Below are 20,250 nucleotides of genomic sequence, written 5' to 3' on the forward strand. Positions count from 1 at the left end.
TGTGGGGCCTGTAGACCCGCTGTCCTCTCTGGCATCGAATGCACATTGGTGGCTGCTGCTGCTCGCTTCCATGAACTTTCAAGTGGGCTATGCCTGTCTCTTAGTTCCACCTCCGGCGGATATGGCTCCTCACGGCACTTGGATCAAGAAAGACATGGTCGACCAGCCCCATCTGAATGCTGCAGGTGAACCCGGTTCCTTCAGTAGGCCAATGGCACCTATCAGGGCAGAGAGTGATGTAAATTGGTGCTTCAGCTGCATTCCATCATCATCTATATGGTATGGCATAACATTGCCCATCTTAGCTTTGCATAAGAACGGGGCAGCATGAGCATCATCATGTTATTGACATTGCGTGGTTGCAACCATCGGCCATGTGACCTTTGACCCCATACCATTTTTGACCCCTGCCCTACACAAAGGGATCATGGAGTGCTATTGCTCCCCCTCCCCCAAACAGCGTTGGCTGATTGCAGGGTCAGGCCCCTTCACTCGCCCACCAAATGTTGGCAGGCGCAGAGTGACCCCCTTTATGGTAGAAGGGCACAGGGTACCTCCCTTCTGAAATGCAGAGTTATAATCCGGATATTGCAGCCCCCACCCACCGTCACGTGCTCCGAGGACTGATGCTTCGGTGCCACCAGCTTTTCACGGACATGAAAATGAAGGTACGTGAGTGCTGCACGTCCGAATGAAGATCACAACCTGCTGCCTGAATTACTGCGGCCTGCTAAGTGCTTATACGTATATTTAAATTGAGGTCCTGCTACCGCCAAGGGTAGGACGGGCCCTGCCGATGTCAAGGTCAGTGGCGGGCCTCATCCGGAGCAATCTTCATGCCCTCCCCCTGCCACCGTTCCTGACGCGGGGCCCCTATAAAATTCAGCCCAATGTTTCTTTCCACAGATGCCCCCAGACCTGCCGTGTATTTCCTGCATTTTCTGTTTTCATTTCAGATTTCCAGCATCCACAGTATTTTGCTTATATCAAAATCAGCCCTGTTAGTTCTTAGTTTTGGTGCCCCTGTAATCAGGGTTTAATGACACATGCAGTGGGTTTTTAGCATTGTCCATTAGATCCTTTAATGAAATTGTTTAAGAGAATAATGTACAAACACATCGGAACACAACAATATCTTACTCACAATACCATGGCACTTTATCAAATCACCCAATCAGTGCTCAGGTGCACTTATCACAGTTTAGCAGCCTATCAATTTACAAATGCACCTCTGGGTTCTTATAAGAAGTGACCTGTTCGCTAATTCGGTAACTACAAAGCTACAGTAGGCATTCGTCTGTCTCGGAAGACAATGGACTGTGCCCAGGGTGTATGTCAATTCTATGTTAAACATCACCTGTTGTGACTGTGGAGGCCGACTCATGAATGGCAATCCCTTCCGCAACTGGCAGAGATGAACATGGTGGGGTCAAGGTCAATAGATGGTTTTTCCTTCTGCCAGGCTCTCTTTTCCACCATCTGGTTGTCTCTTTTGACGTCTGCTTTTTTCACGCCCTTTCTGACTGCCATTCTCCAGGAATTCTGGTCAGCAGTGAGGGCTTCCCATGTATCCACTCTGATCCCGGTCAACTTGAGGTCTTGCTTACAGACATCCTTGTATCCTAGATGTGGGCGACCTCGTGCCAATAGCTCACCATAGAGCATGTCTTTGGGGAGGCAACCATCATCCATTCGTCGCATATGACCCAGCCAACGGCGTCGCTGCTGACTCAAGAGGGCAAACATGCTGGGGATCCCTTCAGAGCTATGGTTCAAAATCAAAATACGCCTAGTTCACCAACACTGAAGTGCCATTCATTCTGCAAGAACTTGCCTACAGGTACAAACCAGAAAGCTGCAGCAGAACTGACTGCTTCCCTCTAACTGGTAGTGTATTTGTGGATACATTTGAAACTCTGCAGTCTAGTAAGTAACTAAATCTTTGGCAATCCAGAAGAGTGTTTTCCCCGCTCACACAGCAGCTTTGTAATGCACACCTCATATTCAGACTCAGAATACCTGTACTATTGCCTAAATCGCTCCAAATTTCAAATTTCTATTCAAAAATGCATTCTTAATCAGGACTTTTTACTAGCATTAAAATGCTTCTCATAACCCAATTATGGTTGTCAATTAAAAAATACAGTCACAGCCAATTTTACATTTTTGCTAATTATTTTCCGCCATCAGTATAAATGGTACGATTCAAAGTGATCCAATAGATTTCTCTTCATTTGGGCATAGAGGCTGTTCCTCCGCCTTTTGATTGTCTGTGATATTACTCCAGGGACCAATTCAATACAGGACATAAGTGGTGCCTCTCATTAATTTTAGCACCACATATAGAATTTCCACTTGTCAGTGAGTCAATTTCTGGTGTATTTCAGTGGGTTACACATGAAAACGGGCTGAAATTGATTAAGCATGAGGGATACAACGGGATGTGAAATGTCTTTCTGATGTACACAGCACATGAAGTTGACCGACAAAAACATTATTCACCACCAATTTGTGAGTTTGGTTGCTTTTTTGTGTGCATTTATATATTAGGTGGCAGAAGACCAGGATCCAGCAAGAGGCAACTGTGATGAAGACAAATATTACATAAACCTGACCCTGATGGGACAAACAGGCAAAGCAGAGACAAATGCACAATCAATCCTATTAGTTCACTTATATCCATTTGCTCTATGTGTCTGTGTTGCTCAGGTTCTCTTGTAGTTTTATAAGTCCATGTGCCTGTACAGGTTGGTTTCCTGGGGAGGAAGGGAGGGAAGAAGGAAGGAAAGAAGAAAAGAAAGATAGAAAGACTTGCATTATATAGTGCTTTTCATGACTTCAGGATATTCCAAATTATTACTGTTGTAATATAATGTAACATAATGTATGGTTTATTCAAACATGAGAATGAAGTTAAGCATTAAAGTGGCCTCACGTCTGGGCCCTTGTTAACTATGTATCTCAGCCTTGTATCTGCTTCCCTGTTAGAGTTTACACCAGCATGTTCTTTTAAAACTGACTGGATTCAAATAAACTGAATATTGTGGCAGGGCAGTTTGGTGGTGGTAGGGGGAGGGGGCGCGTTATAGCTATAAAAATGAAACCAAAGTTTAACCGCATTTAAATTCACATCCTAATCAGAGCTTAATTCAATAAAGTGCATGAGTTAACATGTTTCTACTGTGAAGTATCACTTTTGGAGCAAAGATAATAAATTCCTTAGCTCTTATTTAATGATTATCAATCATTTCTTTATTAAATTATCCACTTGTTTCTATGTACTGTTAAAGATCAAATTAAATAATCTCAGTATTTATAAATGTAATGTGGCTGATCTGTAACGCTGAAACTGACTGTTCAATTAGGCAGAATTTTTGGTTACAGCATATATTTACTATTTTGTGTTGTCTAAAACAGGAGAAAAATCTAGGGCTTGGCATTCCTCAATTCATAAAAAAAAAAGGCTTGATGCATGTGTTTTGAACTTTTAGCAGATCTGCTAATGAAATTACCATAGCTTGAATGCAAATTCATAAGCAGTAATGACAAGGTAGCAACCAATCATGACGCAACTGCAATAATAATCTTTTCATGCTTCTGAGGCAGCTAATGAACCACTCGACCCCTATAAATTTTGAAAAGTCCGAGAATCTAGAATGTAGGATGACAGTGGAAAATGGCTCAGCAACAGCAGCCTAAAGCTACTTTTAGGAAGGAGGCTCTGCAAGTTATGGAAACCATGTTAATGGAAAATTAAGGGCACATTTTTGGTGGGGAAGAACAGCCCCTAACATGCAAAGAAGGTCCCAGGTATGATGAAATATCACTGACAACACCAGCATGTTCTCCTCCACTAAGGTGACACAAGAGGTTGTCTGGAAGAATCTGCACAATTTAAAGAGGAGCATGAAGGTAAGCCCTGAGTATTTCTGATCAAAGGCAGAATTGGACATAAATCTTATGAGGGAAAGTTGTAATATGAGAAAAAGATAATCCACACAATCACAACTGACGAGCAATTTGCCTCTTTAACTGGATGGGTCCTCTTATCTCAGGAATGCACCAAGGCTCCTTCAACAGCACCTTCCAAACCCGTGACCTCTACCACCTAGAAGGACAAGGGCAGCAGATGAATGGGAACACCACCACCTGCAAGTTCCCCTCCAAGCCACACACCATCCGGACTTGGAACTATATCTCCGTTCCTTTACTGTCGCTGGGTCAAAATCCTGGAACTCCTTTCCTAACAGCACTGTTGGTGTACCTACCCCACATGGACTGCAGTGGTTCAAGAAGGCAGCTCACCACCACCTTTTCAAGGGCAATTAGGGATGGGCAATAAAAATGCTGGCCTAGTCAGTGACGCCCACATCGCATGAACAAATAGAAAAAAACTTATCAAGATCCCTCTTAAAGGATTGTAGTGACTCTTACCTTCCACATATCTCAGCAGTTTGTTCCATACGACAATAAATCTCTGCAAAAAGTATTTTCCTAACATCTAATATAACCCTTTGCCTAGAGATTTTACAGCCATGATCTCTAGTCCTACCATCCTTATCTTTTTCAACAAATACCTTACTGGACTATATCCATCTTTAAAAATGTGTTTTAAAAATCTCAATCATATTTTCTCTAAGCCTCATTTCCAAAAGTAAATAGCTCTTATACTTAACTTTTAATTAAGATTGGTATCATCCTGCTCACTCTCCTCCGCACCTTGTCTGAAGCCACTTTATATTTTGCCATGTGAGGCAAGCAAAACTGGTCAGAATACTCCAAGTGCAAATGTGCCACAGCCTTATATACATTGAGTCTAGTACTTTTGGTTTTGTAATTGATGGTTGCAGCAATGCAACTTAAAACTTAGTTGGATATAGCTCCCATGGCACCATTTCAAAGAAGAGCAGGGAGTTCTCCTTGTTGTGCTGGCCAATATTTATCTCTCAATCAACATCACTAAAACAGTCATGAACACATTGGGCAGGGTTTTTTCATGTCTTTGGAGACAGGAATGGAGGCAGATTGGGGGGGGGGGGTGGTGGGGTGGAGTGGGGGGGTGGTCAAACAAAATGGCAAGGTATGCCTTTCCCGACATTGCCCAGGCCCCCTGCTATTTTGGCTGGGACAGGGAAGGAGGAGGATGGCCTTCCCACCCCAGGCCAATGAACGCCCTTAAGTAGCCGATTAATGGCTGCTTAAGTACCTTCTCCCACCTCCATTCCAATTTTGTGGAGGACGGAGGGGCCTGTGGCCGCACGGAGATGCCAGCAGGTGAGACCTGGTGGCCTCCAAGCAGGGTCGGGGTTCCTTCCTTCGGGGGCAGTCCATGACCCCCGAAAAGCACCCCCACCCCCCCCAGTAATGATGGCTACCCCTCCCCCCCACCCAACCCCGGGAAGACTCACCCCCCACCCTCACCAAAAACCCCATCCTGTCACCAGGGCCTGCTTGACTGGCCCCAGCAACCCGACCTCACTTACCAGTCTCAGGGTCTCCAACATCCTTAGTAATGCAGAGCCTCCTGCAGTACCGGCAATGGCCACCGCTCCAATTAGCCAGCAGCTCTGGAGACTGGAGCTTGTCCCTTAAAGGGACAGAGTCCCTGACAGCAAGCAGTTAATTGACAGCCTGCCATTAAATAGCAGCAGAGTCCAACACAGGGCCAAGACGGGTTCTCCCCCTGCCAGGACCCCCATCACCAGAATAAAATCAGGTCCATTGTTGTTTTGGATACCTTGTGTGCAAATTAGTTGCCCCATTTCCTACATTACAATAGTGACTACACTTCAACAGTACCTCAGTGGCTGTAAGACACTGTGAAAGGCCTGATCGAAAGGCACTATATAAATGCGGATTCTCTCTTTCTATGGTATAAACATGTTTTGAATTTCCTAATGTCAATTGTGTTATACTGCATTTGTCCATATTGATGATATTTTCCACATATGAGCTCATTCATCTAATTTATTTATACCATTTGGGTGGGGCTGTTAATTAGATCTGAAATTATAAACATCATGCATTAAGAATAGTTCCATTTAACACCTCTAGATCATTTAACAAAATGATGACCAGCAATGGTCTCAAACAAAGCCTTTGGGGCAATGTTAATGCTACCTGCCTGGCAGAAACCAAGTAGGTGGCAGTTAAAATAGTTCAATTTACTTACCTTACATCAAGCTGAGCGAATACTACCAGCTGCAATTTTTATATGGCCTTCTAGACAGGCAGCTAAGCCACCCACCCAAAACTGACAGAGTCTTGGCCAGCAGGGACTTGTTAAATATGTACAATGACTTCATCGGACCCTGGCTGCAGGCCTGAGAGGGGAAACCACTGAGGCTGTCCCACTAGGCTGATGAGCCAAGTCCTGCTGTGAAGGTGAAAAGGCCCAAACAGGTACTTCTTTTGCATTTTGTGCAGCTAGAAAAAGCAGAAGTGCCTCCCCTGCTCGGACTCCACTCCCTTTCACCACATCCTCCTGGAACCCCCTTCCTCACACTTGTCTGAATACTTGTGGGCAGCCATGAGTCACCTGACTTATCCAGAGTAGGAAGTAGACCAATGGCATGATAATGAAGCACAAGAGTTAAAATAGGCTGGGCACGATTTCAGCAAGAGCAGGTAACCAACTCACCTCACTAACCAACCACCCAAAATCTGCCTCGGTATTAAAATGGAAGCCTTTCTTCTATCTTTTCTGGTGATCTGTTTCTCCTTTTTCTTAAAATTATGATCACTTGATCCAATCGATGGGACCCAACCAGTGGCTGACTTATAACATCCCTCATTTCCCTCAGCACTCTGGAGTAAACAACACTGGATCCTGCAAAACTATCAGCCCTAAGTGCATTAAAGAGTAAAACCATTTCTGTAGTTATTTCTAGTAATGTAATTTTAACTACACACCAATTCTGTGACACTGGGAGATTGGGGCCTTGGCTTCAGACTTGCAAGCTGATGCAAAATATCCAATTAGCTCATGAACCATATCTGTGTCTTTATACCTAACCTGCCCTCGTAAATTCTTCAAAGAACCAGCACAGTCCTTAGTAATTGTTTTCCGATTTCTAATATAACTGAGAAAGCCTTGCTATCACTAGTATAATAATCTACTATCTCCTTTTCTAATGCAATCTTAGTATTCCTAATACTGGTTTTACTTATTCCCAATTGGATTTTATGTTTGCCCCTACTTTCCTAATAATTGAGCCTGATATATGTCGAGAAATACTTATTTCTAGGTTAATTTCTCTACAAATGTCCCTAGTCATTTATGCTTCACACGACCTTGAATCTGTTTTTTTTTCCTAGGGATAAAAGTGGCTTTCTTGTCCTTCAGCACAGATTTCTTTTATATCAGTCAATCCCCAACAGTATACCCCCATGTGCTTTCCCCAAATCTTCCCCATTAAGTGTAAAGTTAACCCTATTGTAACTGGGTACTAACATTAAGTTATCAACAGCATTAATTTGCCTCAACAATTGAAAGTTAACAACACAGTGATTGTTATTGCCAGGATGCTCCCCTACAGAGATTGGGCATGGTCCCTGGACCACTACTAAATACTGAATCTAATAAGTTGTCCTCGCTGGTTCTTTCCCTAATATGTTGAGCAAGGAAACAATCATTAACAGTGTAAATGAATAATAGTCTTGCCTCATTCAGCACTTGGCTGACCCACATCAGACCATTTAAGAATGGATAGTGAGCAGTGGCTCAGTTGGTAGCACTCTCACCTCTGAGTCAGAATGTTCAGGTTCCATGCTATAGACTTGAACACAAAAATCTAGATTGACACTCCAGAGCTGAAGGAATGCTGCACTGTTGGAGATGCCATCTTTCGGATGAGGCCCCATCTGCCCTCTCAGGTAGACATAGAATTTCCCATGCCACGATTCTAAGGAACAGCAAGGTTTTTCTCCCTGTGTCCTAGCCAATATTTATCCTTCAATCAACATCACTAAAACATTACTATTTGTGGGACCTTGCTGCTGCGTTTCCTACATTACAAGAATCACTACACTTCAAAAGTACTACGTTGGCTGTAAAGTGCCTTGGGATATCCTGAGGCCATGAAAGGTGCTACATAAATGAAAATCTTTCTTTCTATAATTAAAATTCATCACAATAAAAATACTACACTATTTTGCACTTTACAAAGTTCACTGTCTTTGTTTCCCACTGCAGTCCTTGTAATGATGGTGCTCCCATAATAGTGTTTGGTGGGAAATCCCAGGATATTGTCTTAGTGAGGATAATGGAACAATGAGGTATATTCAAGTCAGCATGGTGTCTGACTTGGAGGGGAACTCTGAGGTGATGGTGTTCCCATGTCATTGCTACTCTTGTCCTTCTCAGTGTCTCAAAAGATGCAGGGCAGAGAGTTTTTCTGTAGTTGTGGCAGACATATACTTCAAAATGCTTAAGAAATAGCAGTAAGCCCAGGGTTTCATTTTCCACTGTTGAGTATCTCTTTTGGTATCAATTTAGCTTTTTGAAAAAGTATTCCACTGGCCTTTCTATCCCCAATTCATAGTCTTACATCCACGGAGAAGACTTCGAGGGCGGAGTTCCGGACCGGTAAGTATTAAAAACTTACCTCGGGGATTCGCGGCCTACGTCCAAGGAGAAGACCCGGAGGGCGGAGTTCCGGACCGGTAAGTATAAAAAACTTACCTCGGGGATTCGCGGCCGACATCCATGGAGAAGACTCGGAGGGTGGAGTTCCAAAACGGTAAGTATAAAATACTTACCTCGGGGATTCGCGGCCTACATTCACGGAGAAGATTCGGAGGGCGGAGTTCCAGACCCATAAGTATAAAAAACTTACCTCGGGGATTCGCGGCCTACATCCACGGAGAAGATTCGGAGGGCGGAGTTCCAGACCTGCAAGTATAAAAAACTTTACCTCGGGGATTCGCGGCCTACATTCACGGAGAAGACTCGGAGGGAAGAGTTCCAGACCTGTAAGTATAAAAAACTTACCTCGGGGATTCGCGACCTATATTCACAGTGAAGACTCGGAGGGCGGAGTTCCTGACCTGTAAGTATAAAAAACTTACCTCGGGGATTCGCGGCCTACATTCACGGAGAAGACTAGGAGGGCGGAGTTCCAGACCGGTAAGTTACCTCGGGTGGGGAAAAAAAACTGAAAAAGTGACGTCACAGGAAAGCTGTGACCTGATTGGCTGGTAGGGAATCTGTACCGAATTTGAAAATAAAACTGATAAAAATTGATTAAAACCCTAATTAACTAATTAATAAGTAGAGTAACTAAACCAGAGGGAGGCGATTACTGTATTTAGATAGCATTTAGTATTTATTGTAGAAATCTAGCACTAGGGACCACATAGTTAAGTGTATCATAATTTAGTAAGGATTTAATAAGCATTTATTTATTTTAAATTAATTTATTAATTAGTGCTAGAAATGTCAGTTAGAGGGGTAAAGTGCTTCACCTGTGAGATGTGGGAGGTCCATGACGCTTCCAGTGTTCCGGACGACTACATCTGCAGGAAGTGTACGCAGTTGCAGCTCCTCTCAGACCGTATGGATCAGTTGGAGCGGCAACTGGATGCACTTAGGAGCATGCAGGTGGCGGAAAGTGTCATAGACAGGAGTTTTAGAGAAGTGGTCACACCCAAGGTGCAGGCAGATAGATGGGTGACCGCTAGAAGGGGCAGGCAGTCAGTGCAGGAATCCCCTGTGGCTATCCCCCTCTCCAACAAGTATACCGTTTTGGATACTGTTGGGGGGGATGGCCTATCAAGGGAAAACAGCAGCAGCCAGAGCAGTGGCACCACGGCTGGCACTGTTGTTCAGCAGGGAGGGACAAAGCGCAGAAGAGCAATAGTTATAGGGGACTCTATAGTCAGGGGCACAGATAGGCACTTCTGTGGACATGAAAGAGACTCCAGGAAGGTATGTTGCCTCCCTGGTGACAGGGTCAAGGTTGTCTCTGAATGGACAGGGGGCATTCTGAAGGGGGAGAGTGAACAGCCAGAGGTTGTGGTACACATCGGTACCAATGATATAGGCAGGAACAGTGATGAGGTCCTGCAGGGGGAGTTTAGGGAGTTAGGTAGTAAGTTAAAAAACAGGACCTCTAGGGTTGTAATTTCTGGATTACTCCCTGTGCCACATGCCAGTGAGGCTAGAAATAGGAAGATAGTGCAGCTAAACACGTGGCTGAGCAGCTGGTGCAGAAGGGAGGGTTTCAGATATCTGGACCATTGGGCTCTCTTCAGGGACAGATGGGACCTGTACAAGAAGGATGGGTTGCATCTAAACTGGAGGGGCACTAATATCCTGGCTGCAAGGTTTGCTAGCGTCACTCGGGAGGGTTTAAACTAGTGTGGCAGGGGGTGGGAACCAGAGCAGTAGGACAGCTAGTGAAATAAATGAGGAGGATAGAGTAAATAAGGCCAGTAGGACTAAGAGGAAGAGCAGGCAGGGAGATGTTGCTGAGCACAGCGGGACTGGTGGTCTGAAGTGCATTTGTTTCAATGCGAGAAGTATAACAGGTAAGGCAGATGAACTTAGAGCTTGGATTAGTACTTGGAACTATGATGTTGTTGCTATTACAGAGACTTGGTTGAGGGAAGGGCAGGATTGGCAGCTAAATGTTCCAGGATTTAGAAGCTTCAGGCGGGATAGAGGGGGATGTAAAAGGGGTGGGGGTGTTGCATTGCTGGTTAAGGAGAATATCACAGCTGTACTGCGGGAGGACACCTCAGAGGGGTCATGCAGCGAGGCAATATGGATGGAGCTCAGGAATAGGAAGGGTGCAGTCACGACGTTGGGGGTTTACTACAGGCCTCCCAACAGCCAGCGGGAGGTAGAGGAGCAGATATGTAGACAGATTTTGGAAAGATGTAAAGGTAACAGGGTTGTGGTGGTGGGTGATTTTAACTTCCCCTATATTGACTGGGACTCACTTAGTACTAGGGGCTTGGATGGGGCAGAATTTGTGAGGAGCATCCAGAAGGGCTTCTTGAAACAGTATGTAGATAGTCCAACTAGGGATGGGGCCATTCTGGACCTGGTATTGGAGAATGAGCCTGGCCAGGTGGTCGAAGTTTCAGTGGGGGAGCATTTCAGGAGTAGTGACCATAATTCCATAAGTTTTAAGGTACTTGTGGATAAGGATAAGAGTAGTCCTCGGGTGAAGGTGCTAAATTGGGGGAGGGTTAATTATAACAATATTAGGCAGGAACTGAAGAATTTAGATTGGGGGCGGCTGTTTGAGGGTAAATCAACATCTGACATGTGGAAGTCTTTCAAACGTCAGCTGATTAGAATCCAGGACCAGCATGTTCGTGTGAGGAAGAAAGACAAGTTTGGCAAGTTTCAGGAAGCTTGGATAACGCGGGATATTGTGAGCCTAGTCAAAAAGAAAAAGGAAGCATTTGTAAGGGCTGGAAGGCTAGGAACAGACGAAGCACTTGAAGAATATAAAGACAGTAGGAAGGACCTTAAGCAAGGAGTTAGGAGGGCTAAAAGGGGTCATGAAAAGTCATTGGCAAACAGGATTAAGGAAAATCCCAAGGCTTTTTATACGTATATAAAGAGCAAGAGGGTAACCAGGGAAAGGGTTGGCCCACTCAAGGACAGGGATGGGGAATCTATGTGTGGAGCCAGAGGAAATGGGCGAGGTGCTAAATGAGTACTTTGCATCAGTATTCACCAAAGAGAAGGACTTGGTGGATGATGAGCCTAGGGAAGGGAGTGCAGATAGTCTCAGTCATCTCATTATCAAAAAGGAGGAGGTGTTGGGTATCTTGCAAAGCATTAAGGTAGATAAGTCCCCAGGGCCTGATGGGATCTACCCTAGAATACTGAGGGAGGCAAGGGAGGAAATTGCTGGGGCCTTGACATCCTCATTGGCTACAGGTGAGGTCCCAGAGGACTGGAGAATAGCCAATGTTGTTCCTTTGTTTAAGAAGGGTGGCAAGGATAATCCAGGAAATTATAGGACGGTGGGCCTTACATCAGTGTTAGAGAAACTATTAGAGAGGATTATTCGGGACAGGATTTACTCCCATTTGGAAATAAATGAACTTATTAGCGAGAAACAGCATGGTTTTGTGAAGGGGAGGTCGTGTCTTACTAATTTGATTGAGTTTTTTGAGGAAGTGACGAAGATGATTGATGAAGGAAGGGCAGTGGATGTTATCTAAATGGACTTCAGTAAAGCCTTTGACAAGGTCCCTCATGGCAGACTGGTACAAAAGCTGAAGTCATACGGGATCAGAGGTGAGCTGGAAAGATGGATACAGAACTGGCTCGGTCATAGAAGACAGAGGGTATCAGTGGATGGGTGTTTTTATGAATGGAGGGATGTGACTAGTGGTGTTCCGCAGGGATCAGTGCTGGGACCTTTGCTGTTTGTCGTATATATAAATGATTTGGAGGAAAATGTAGCTGGTCTGATTAGTAAGTTTGCGGACGACACAAAGGTTGGTGGAGTTGCGGATAATGATGAGGATTGTCAGAGGATAGAGCAGGATATAGATCGGTTGGAGACTTGGGCGGAGAAATGGCAGATGGAGTTTAATTCGGACAAATGTGAGGTAATGCATTTTGGAAGGTCTAATGCATGTGGGAGGTATACAGTAAATGGCAGAACCCTTAGGAGTATTGACAGGCAGAGAAATCTAGGCGTACAGGTCCACAGGTCACTGAAAGTGGCAACACAGTTGGATAAGGTAGTCAAGAGGGCATACGGCATGCTTGCCTTCATCGGTCGGGGCATAGAGTATAAAAATTGGCAAGTCATGTTGCGGCTGTACAGAACCTTAGTTAGGCCACACTTAGAATATTGCGTACAATTCTGGTCGCCACACGACCAGAAGGACATGGAGGCTTTGGAGAGGGTACAGAGGAGGTTTACCAGGATGTTGCCTGGTCTGGAGGGCATTAGCTAAGAGGAGAGGTTGGAAAAACTCAGATTGTTTTCACTGGAATGAAGGAGGTGGAGGGGCGACATGATAGAGGTTTACAAAGTTATGAGCGGCATGGACAGAGTGGATAGTCAGAAGCTTTTTCCCAGGGTGGAAGAGTCAGTTACTAGGGGACATAGGTTTAAGGTGCGAGGGGCAAAGTTTAGAGGGGATGTGCGAGGCAAGTTTTTTACACAGAGGGTGGTGAGTGCCTGGAACTTGCTGCCAGGGCAGGTGGTGGAAGCAGATACGATAGCGACGTTTAAGAGACATCTTGACAAATACATGAATAGGAAGGGAATAGAGGGATATGGGCCCCGGAAGTGCAGAAGGTTTTAGTTTAGGCAGGCATCAAGATCAGCGCAGGCTTGGAGGGCCGAATGGCCTGTTCCTGTGCTGTACTGTTCTTTGTTCTTGTAGCAGGACTGCACCAACCCCCATATACTCTGTGCCCCGACCGATGAGGGCAAGCATGCCATATGCCTTCTTGACTACATTATCCACCTGCGTTGCCACTTTCAGTGACCTGTGGACCTGTATGCCCAGATCTCTCTGCCTGTCAATTGCTACCTTGAAAGGTTAGTGAAATTTGGGGCAGCCAACACTGGTTCATTGATCAAAATGGCTTTCAGCCTCTCAAATGATCCTTGGCACTCTCCTGACCACACTAACCTTGCTTTTCTTTTTTTGTAGCAAATCCGTCAGTGGGACAGCTATAGTGCTAATATTTGGTACAAACTTGTGGTAGAAACCACAAACCCCAAAACCTCATGATTTCTTGTTTAGTTTTAGGGGCAGGGAACTCCGTCAATGCTTGTACTTTTGCTGTTCTTGGCAACACTTGGGCCTTGCCCTACTAGGTAGATTAGCCACACATTTGCAAATTCACTTTTGGCAAGGTTTATCACCAAATCATCCGACTGGAATTTTCTAAATAAAGCTTCTAGCTGTTCCAAGTGGTCCTTCCAAGTGTCACCGTTGTTACAACCAGGTGAAGTAGGGGTCTAGGCCTCCCCTCTTAGCCGTTTCCTGGTTTGGCCATACAGGGTTTAACTTTTAAAACATAGTGTTTTTAGCTTCCCCTCAGTGAGTTCTTGCTCACTGCTCTCTAATTGTAATTGTAAAGAAATCAACCAGACAGGTTTTATCAGATGTAAACAAGAAAGGTGTAAGTGCATGTTAACCTTAAAACTCAAACTTAGTTAAAACTACTATGAATACGCGACGCAACCATGCAAGCATGCATACGTGATAAACACACACACAAATAGATACAGAGGAGGAGAAAGAATTAAAGGGGAAAGGTTTGAAATAGTAGATGGAATTCAATTCCTGGTTTTGGGTTGGATGTAAAGTCTTTGATTGAAGTTAAGTCTTGCAGTTCTCACTGGGGCCCAGTGCACACTTTCAAACTTGTTTCACTGGTGCCTGAAGGTTGCAGGGGGTCTTCTGTCTTGAGGCTTAAGTTACTTCCGTGGGTCCCTGGAACTTTGAGAGAGAGAGCGAGAGAGAGAGAGGTGCATTCTTCTCGAAGTTCAATTGCAGTCTGCCTCAAAACTTTTCTGTGAGCACAATTTAATTAATCCCCAGGTTGACCAGCAGGTTAGTCATGTGACAAGCTCCTTGTTTGAAACAGCCTCACCTGCAAGGTTTGTGAATTCCTCCAAGCTTACCAGAAACTCTCAGTGGGGGGGGGGGGGGGGGGGGGTGGTGGTGATGGTGGTTGGTGTGGGGGTGGGGGTGGTGGAATGCTGGCTCTCACACAGTGTAAGTGTATGACTCTCAATGTCTTTTGATCATCATTATTGACAAAACCCATCTGGCTAATTGGATCAGGGAGTACTCCCATTGTCTCTCCATGCAACTGTCTTTCAGAATGCAAAGGTGAAGCCATGTTTTCAGCCACTGTTCTGTAGACTTTTTAAAACAAGTTATGTTCAGTGTCCAGTAGGCATTTAAATAATGTTCCATATGATGAAATTAATATATTTCAATTGGGCAGGTGTGGTTTTCCATCACACTGCATACCAGCACATCATCAAGGTAAACCACACAGTTAGGAATACTGGCTACCACTTGGTTCATTTGTATCTGAAAAGTTGCTGGGGCATTTTTTAGCCCGAATGCCATCACTCAGCATTGAAAAAGACCATCTGGTGTGACAAAGGCCAATATTTCTTTAGCTCGGAGTGTTAAAGGAACTTGCCAGTATCCCTTCAACAAATCTACTTTGATAAGAAACGTGGCACTTTCAACTCTGTCAATACAGTCTTCCAAGCAAGGGATTGGGTAGGAGTTTGCCTTTGTTATTGCATTAATCTTTCTGTAGTCTATGCAAAATCTAGTTGAACCATCAGGCTTAGGCATGACCTCCAGCTGGTTTGACTGGGTTCAATGAGGTGGTTTTCCAACATGTATTGGATTTCTGCTTTCACCTGGGCCTGTTTCTCTGGACTTAAGTGATAAGGATGCTGTTTTATAGGAGAGGACTTTCCTACATCCACATCATGTATGGCTAAGGTTGTGCATCCTGGTTTGTCCCTACAGACTCCTTTAAATGCTATGAGTAACCTTGTTATGTCTTCTCATTGTTCTGCATCTAAATATGAAAGCATAGTGTCTAATCTACCTAACAATTCAGTGCCTCTGACCTGCTGTTGTGGCCACAGCATTTAACTGGCTGGTCCAGTTCAGTTTCTGGTCAATAGTGACCCCCCCCCAGGATGTTGATAGTGGGGGATTCAGCGATAGTAATGCCATTGAATGTCAAGGGGAGATGGTTAGATTCTCTCTTGTTGGAGATGGTCATTGCCTGGTACTTGTGTGGCGCAAACGTTATGTGCCACTTATCAGCCCAAGCCTAGATGTTGTCCAGGTATTGCTGCATCTGGACATGGGCTGCTTCAGTGTCTGAGGAGTCTCAAATGATGTCAATATTGTGCAATCATCAGCTAACATCCCCACTTCTGTCCTTATGATGGAGGGAAGGTCATTGATGAAGTAGCTGAAGATGTGGTTCATGTGTCCTCAGTGGGTCCAGAGGCTTGTGAGAAAGAGATGGGAGCAGACAGGAGTGTTCTTCTCACTCCAGGAGCAAACAGTCTTTCTCGGTTCAAACTCTTTGTTCAGTTCAGAAAAAACCCTGGTTGCCAAGCAGGTTAGTCATGTGACTAGCTGGGCTGACCATGTCTATTAGGTAACTGGATAGCAGGAGGTACAATTTGAGAATTGTCGAGGCCTCCTTCTGCTTCATCCTCACTATACCTTTCATCCTTCACTGTCCCTACTACCCGACATACCTGTTCTCACTTATTCGCCTCCCGTGGTGATATTGTGTTTATCGCATATGCATGCTTGCATGGTCGCGTCGCGTATTTTTAGTAGTTTTAACTGAGAGTTTTAAGGTTAATGCACTTACACCGTTCTTGTTTAAATCTGGGAAAACCTGTCTGATGGATTCCTTTACAATTACAGTTAGAGAACAGTGAGCAAGGACTCACTGAGGGGAAGCTAAAAACACTGTGTTTTAAAAGTTAAACCCTGTTATGGCCAAACCAGGAAAAGGCTAATAGGGGAGCCCTAGTCCCCTTCCTCACCTGGTTGTAACACTTGTCTGCCTATTTCTTCATGGTTGTTTAGGAAGCTTTCAGGTGTTCCTCAGCCACTTTGTAAGCTCTCGTGAGCCACTCCCGGAACATGGATACGTAATCTAACATGGAAGGTTCGTCCCTCTGTTCTAAAAACTTTTCTTTGATTTGTTTTAGAGGACCTCTTGCCTCATGTCCATAAACTAATTCAAAAGGACTAAAACCGGTAGACTCTTTTGGTGAATCCCTAGTAGCAAACAAAAGAAATTCCAGCCCTTTATCCCAATCATGGGGATATTCATCACAGTATGCCCTGATTATCATTTTGAGGATCTGATGGTACCGTTCTAAAGCCCCTTGTGTCTTTGGGTGTTATGCTGAGGACTTTAATTGTATTCTACCCAGACTACTCATAACTTCCTGGAAAATTTTAGACATAAAATTGGAACCTTGATCCGACTGAATTTCAATCAGTAATCAATATCAAATGAAGAACTGGGTTAACTCTTCTACCACTACCTTAGCAAAAATTGTTCTCAAGGGAATGGCTTCTGGGAACCGAGTAACCATATCCATAATAGTGAGTGTATATTGACGTCCCACTTTTGTTTTCAGTAAAGGTCCCACACAGTCTACCAACACCCTACTAAATGGTTCCCCAAAAACTGGTATGTGAATTAGAGGTGCTGGTTTTACGCCAGGTTGTGGTTTTCCCGCAATCTGGCACGTATGGCATGTTTTACAAAACTGCACCATGTCTTTGTAAAGGCCTGGCCTGACTTCTACATGATTGGTTCTTCCGGATCCCCACATGTCCTGCCGTAATAATTTCATGGGCTATTGTTAATATTTCCCAGCAATACTTGAGTGGTACCACTCTCTGGTATATGAAGAGGTCTCCACTTCCTCATCAGAATCCCATTTTTAATATAGTAGCCTTCCAGAACTCCCTTTGCTTCGGCTTCAGTTGCAGCTGATTGTATCACTTTACTGAACGCTGCATCGGCTTGCTGAGCCTTGATCAGAGAAGACTAACTGAATATTTCCTTTGGATTTTCCAAATCCTCAAAGAAAGTTTCAGATATTCGACTATCTTTCTGCGGTGCCAATTTTACCTCCAATAATGGAACTTGTTTAGCCATTGCTTGGGTCACTACACATGAAGGAAAAATTCTTGGCACCTTTTCCTGCGACTGTTCTGCTTCGACTTCACTTGGTCTTTCTGTTATGATTGGAGAAGCTACTACCTTTGCTCCAGCCAGATCATTCCTCAGGAGTAGGTCAACTCCGTCTACAGGCAAACTATGGACAACTCCTACGGTTACTGTTCCAGACATTAGGTCACACTCCAGGTGCACCTGATACAAAGGTACAGGTATATAGTCCCTGCCGATACCATTCACTAGAACCTTGACATTCAGTGCGCTCTCTGGTGGAAAGGTTATGCCTTTCCCCAGCAAAAGAGTTTGGGTGGTTCCTGTGTCCCTAAGTAAAACTATAGGTTTACCTGCTCACTTGAGGGATAAGGAGTCGCTTTTCCTTTTGACAAGAATTCCCTATAACTCTCAGGTATCTTGTTCACATCCCCCGCACTCACACCAGTTTTTGTGCTTGGCCTTACAGCTGCAGTCAGAGCTATAGCCTGATCTGTCGTGCTCTCGGTCAGGGCCCCTTTCTCTGCATTGGCCTTGTGCACCCCAATAAGTCCCAGGGGTTTACCCCACAACTTCCAGCATTCTGCACGAAGTTGTCTCATGTTATGGCAATGGACACATTTAGGCTTTCAGACCTCACTTCCACCCTCAGCATCTTAATTTCTGGCCTGAGGAGGAGATCCGGTGTGTTCCCAGTTATCCCTTCTTGTCCCTGGCTATTTGCCGTCCTTTCAGCCTCTCACTTTCTATCCTTCTTGGGTTTGTTGGGCTGACGGACAAAGGGTTTGGGCTTGTAAACAAACTCATAATCATCAGTGATCTCAGCTGCCTGTCTGGCTGTTGAAACCTTCTGGTTCTCTACATGGGTTCTTACTAATGGAGGGAGTGAATTTTTAAATTCTTCCAGAAGAATTATTTCCCAATGGGTCTCATGTGTGTCCTCTACCTTTAGTGCCCGCATCCAATGATCAAAATTAATTTGCTTTACCCTCTCAAATTCTATATATGTCTGCCTAGGCTGTTTCTGGAGTTTCTGGAATTTCAGGGACTAACTCATAAGCAGTGAGAATAGCCTTTTTTGCCATCTCATAATCTGCAGAAGCCTCCTCAGAAAGCATGGCATAAACTTCATGTGCTCTGTCCATCAACCTGCTTTGCACGATCAATGTGCAGCTTTCCTTTGGCCACTTCATCTGTCTAGCTATCTTTTCAAAAGAAATGAAAAATGCCTCTACGTCCCTTCCTCAAACTTTGGGAGGGCTTGCACAAATTTACCAGCTCTCCACTGGGTCCTGGGCTAGGATCTGGTCTTTCCTCGCCAGAATTATCCCTGGAGTCAAGGCCACCCTTTCGTTTTAGTGTCAGCTTTTTTTAAATTCGAATTGCCTTTCTAGCTCCCTTTCTCTCACCTGCCTCTCTTCCCTTTCCCTTTGAAATGCCATGTCTTTTCCCTTTTCTTTTCTTTGAAGTGCTTTTCTTTCATGTTCAAGGTTTTTCACCGCCAGTTCTCTTTCCTGTTCAAGCTGCTTCATCTGCAACTGAATTCTAGCTAATTCAACTGAATTATCATCTGGATCGCCTTTTCCTTCCTCCAATTTCAAATGCTGTGCTATTAATTCAATTATGTCTGCTTTCTTAGCCCCTGGTTTTAACTCTAACTCCAACTTTTCTGCCAATTTCTTTAGCTTAACCTTGGTTAAACTTTCCAAATCACTCAGGGATAAGTCCTCCCTCCCCAGAAAGGTCGTAGCAACTGACAAAGCCATTCTGGTAGTGTAAACTTTAATGCACAAGAAACCTTGTTTTTTCCTTTTCCCCATTTCAGTTATTATTACCCTAATTACAATTGCATGTCGTCGGTTTTGGTTTATCCTGGACAAGCCCCCAATTATATGTTATGACCAAGGCAGGAGGAATGCATTATCTTTGTCTAGTACCACTTCTCCATGGGTCACGACATATATTTACTTGTTTACCGAGTTATCGATACAACAAATTATACTCTATGTTTATTCAGAATAAAATTCACCAATGAGGTTTCTTTAATAAACAACAAAATTATTAATTTACTATAAGATAAGACTTATTCAGTAAAGATACAAAGCACTATCACACAGATTGAAATATGGAAGTTCCCTTTTAAATTAGCCCAACACACACACACACACATAGGTTAAACAAAAATGAAAGAAGTTTTCTCTGCAGAGATCTCTTTACAGAAAAGACAAAAAAAAACTTTGGCCAAATACTTGTTAATTCTTGAAGGAAAAGGAGAAGATATGGCATGATATCAATGGTCCCTTTTCTGGCATCCCAAATACACATAGATGGATGTCACTGGGATCTTTTCGGAGCTGTTCTCTTCAGGCGACGTCGAGGATTAGTCTGGCAGGCTTTTCAGGAGAAATGCGGCATCAGGGGTTTCAGCTATCACACACTGGATTCTCAGGGTTTCTCAGAGAGCTGGAGAAAGGATAAACTGGTGTCTTCTCTCTTAGCAGGCTGACCCCCAACTGACTCAAAACAATATCCAAAAGAAAACCAACTCTTGACCACCATAA

The sequence above is a fragment of the Heterodontus francisci genome, chromosome 38 (assembly GCF_036365525.1).
Source record: "Heterodontus francisci isolate sHetFra1 chromosome 38, sHetFra1.hap1, whole genome shotgun sequence".
Taxonomy (NCBI): Eukaryota; Metazoa; Chordata; class Chondrichthyes; order Heterodontiformes; family Heterodontidae; genus Heterodontus; species Heterodontus francisci.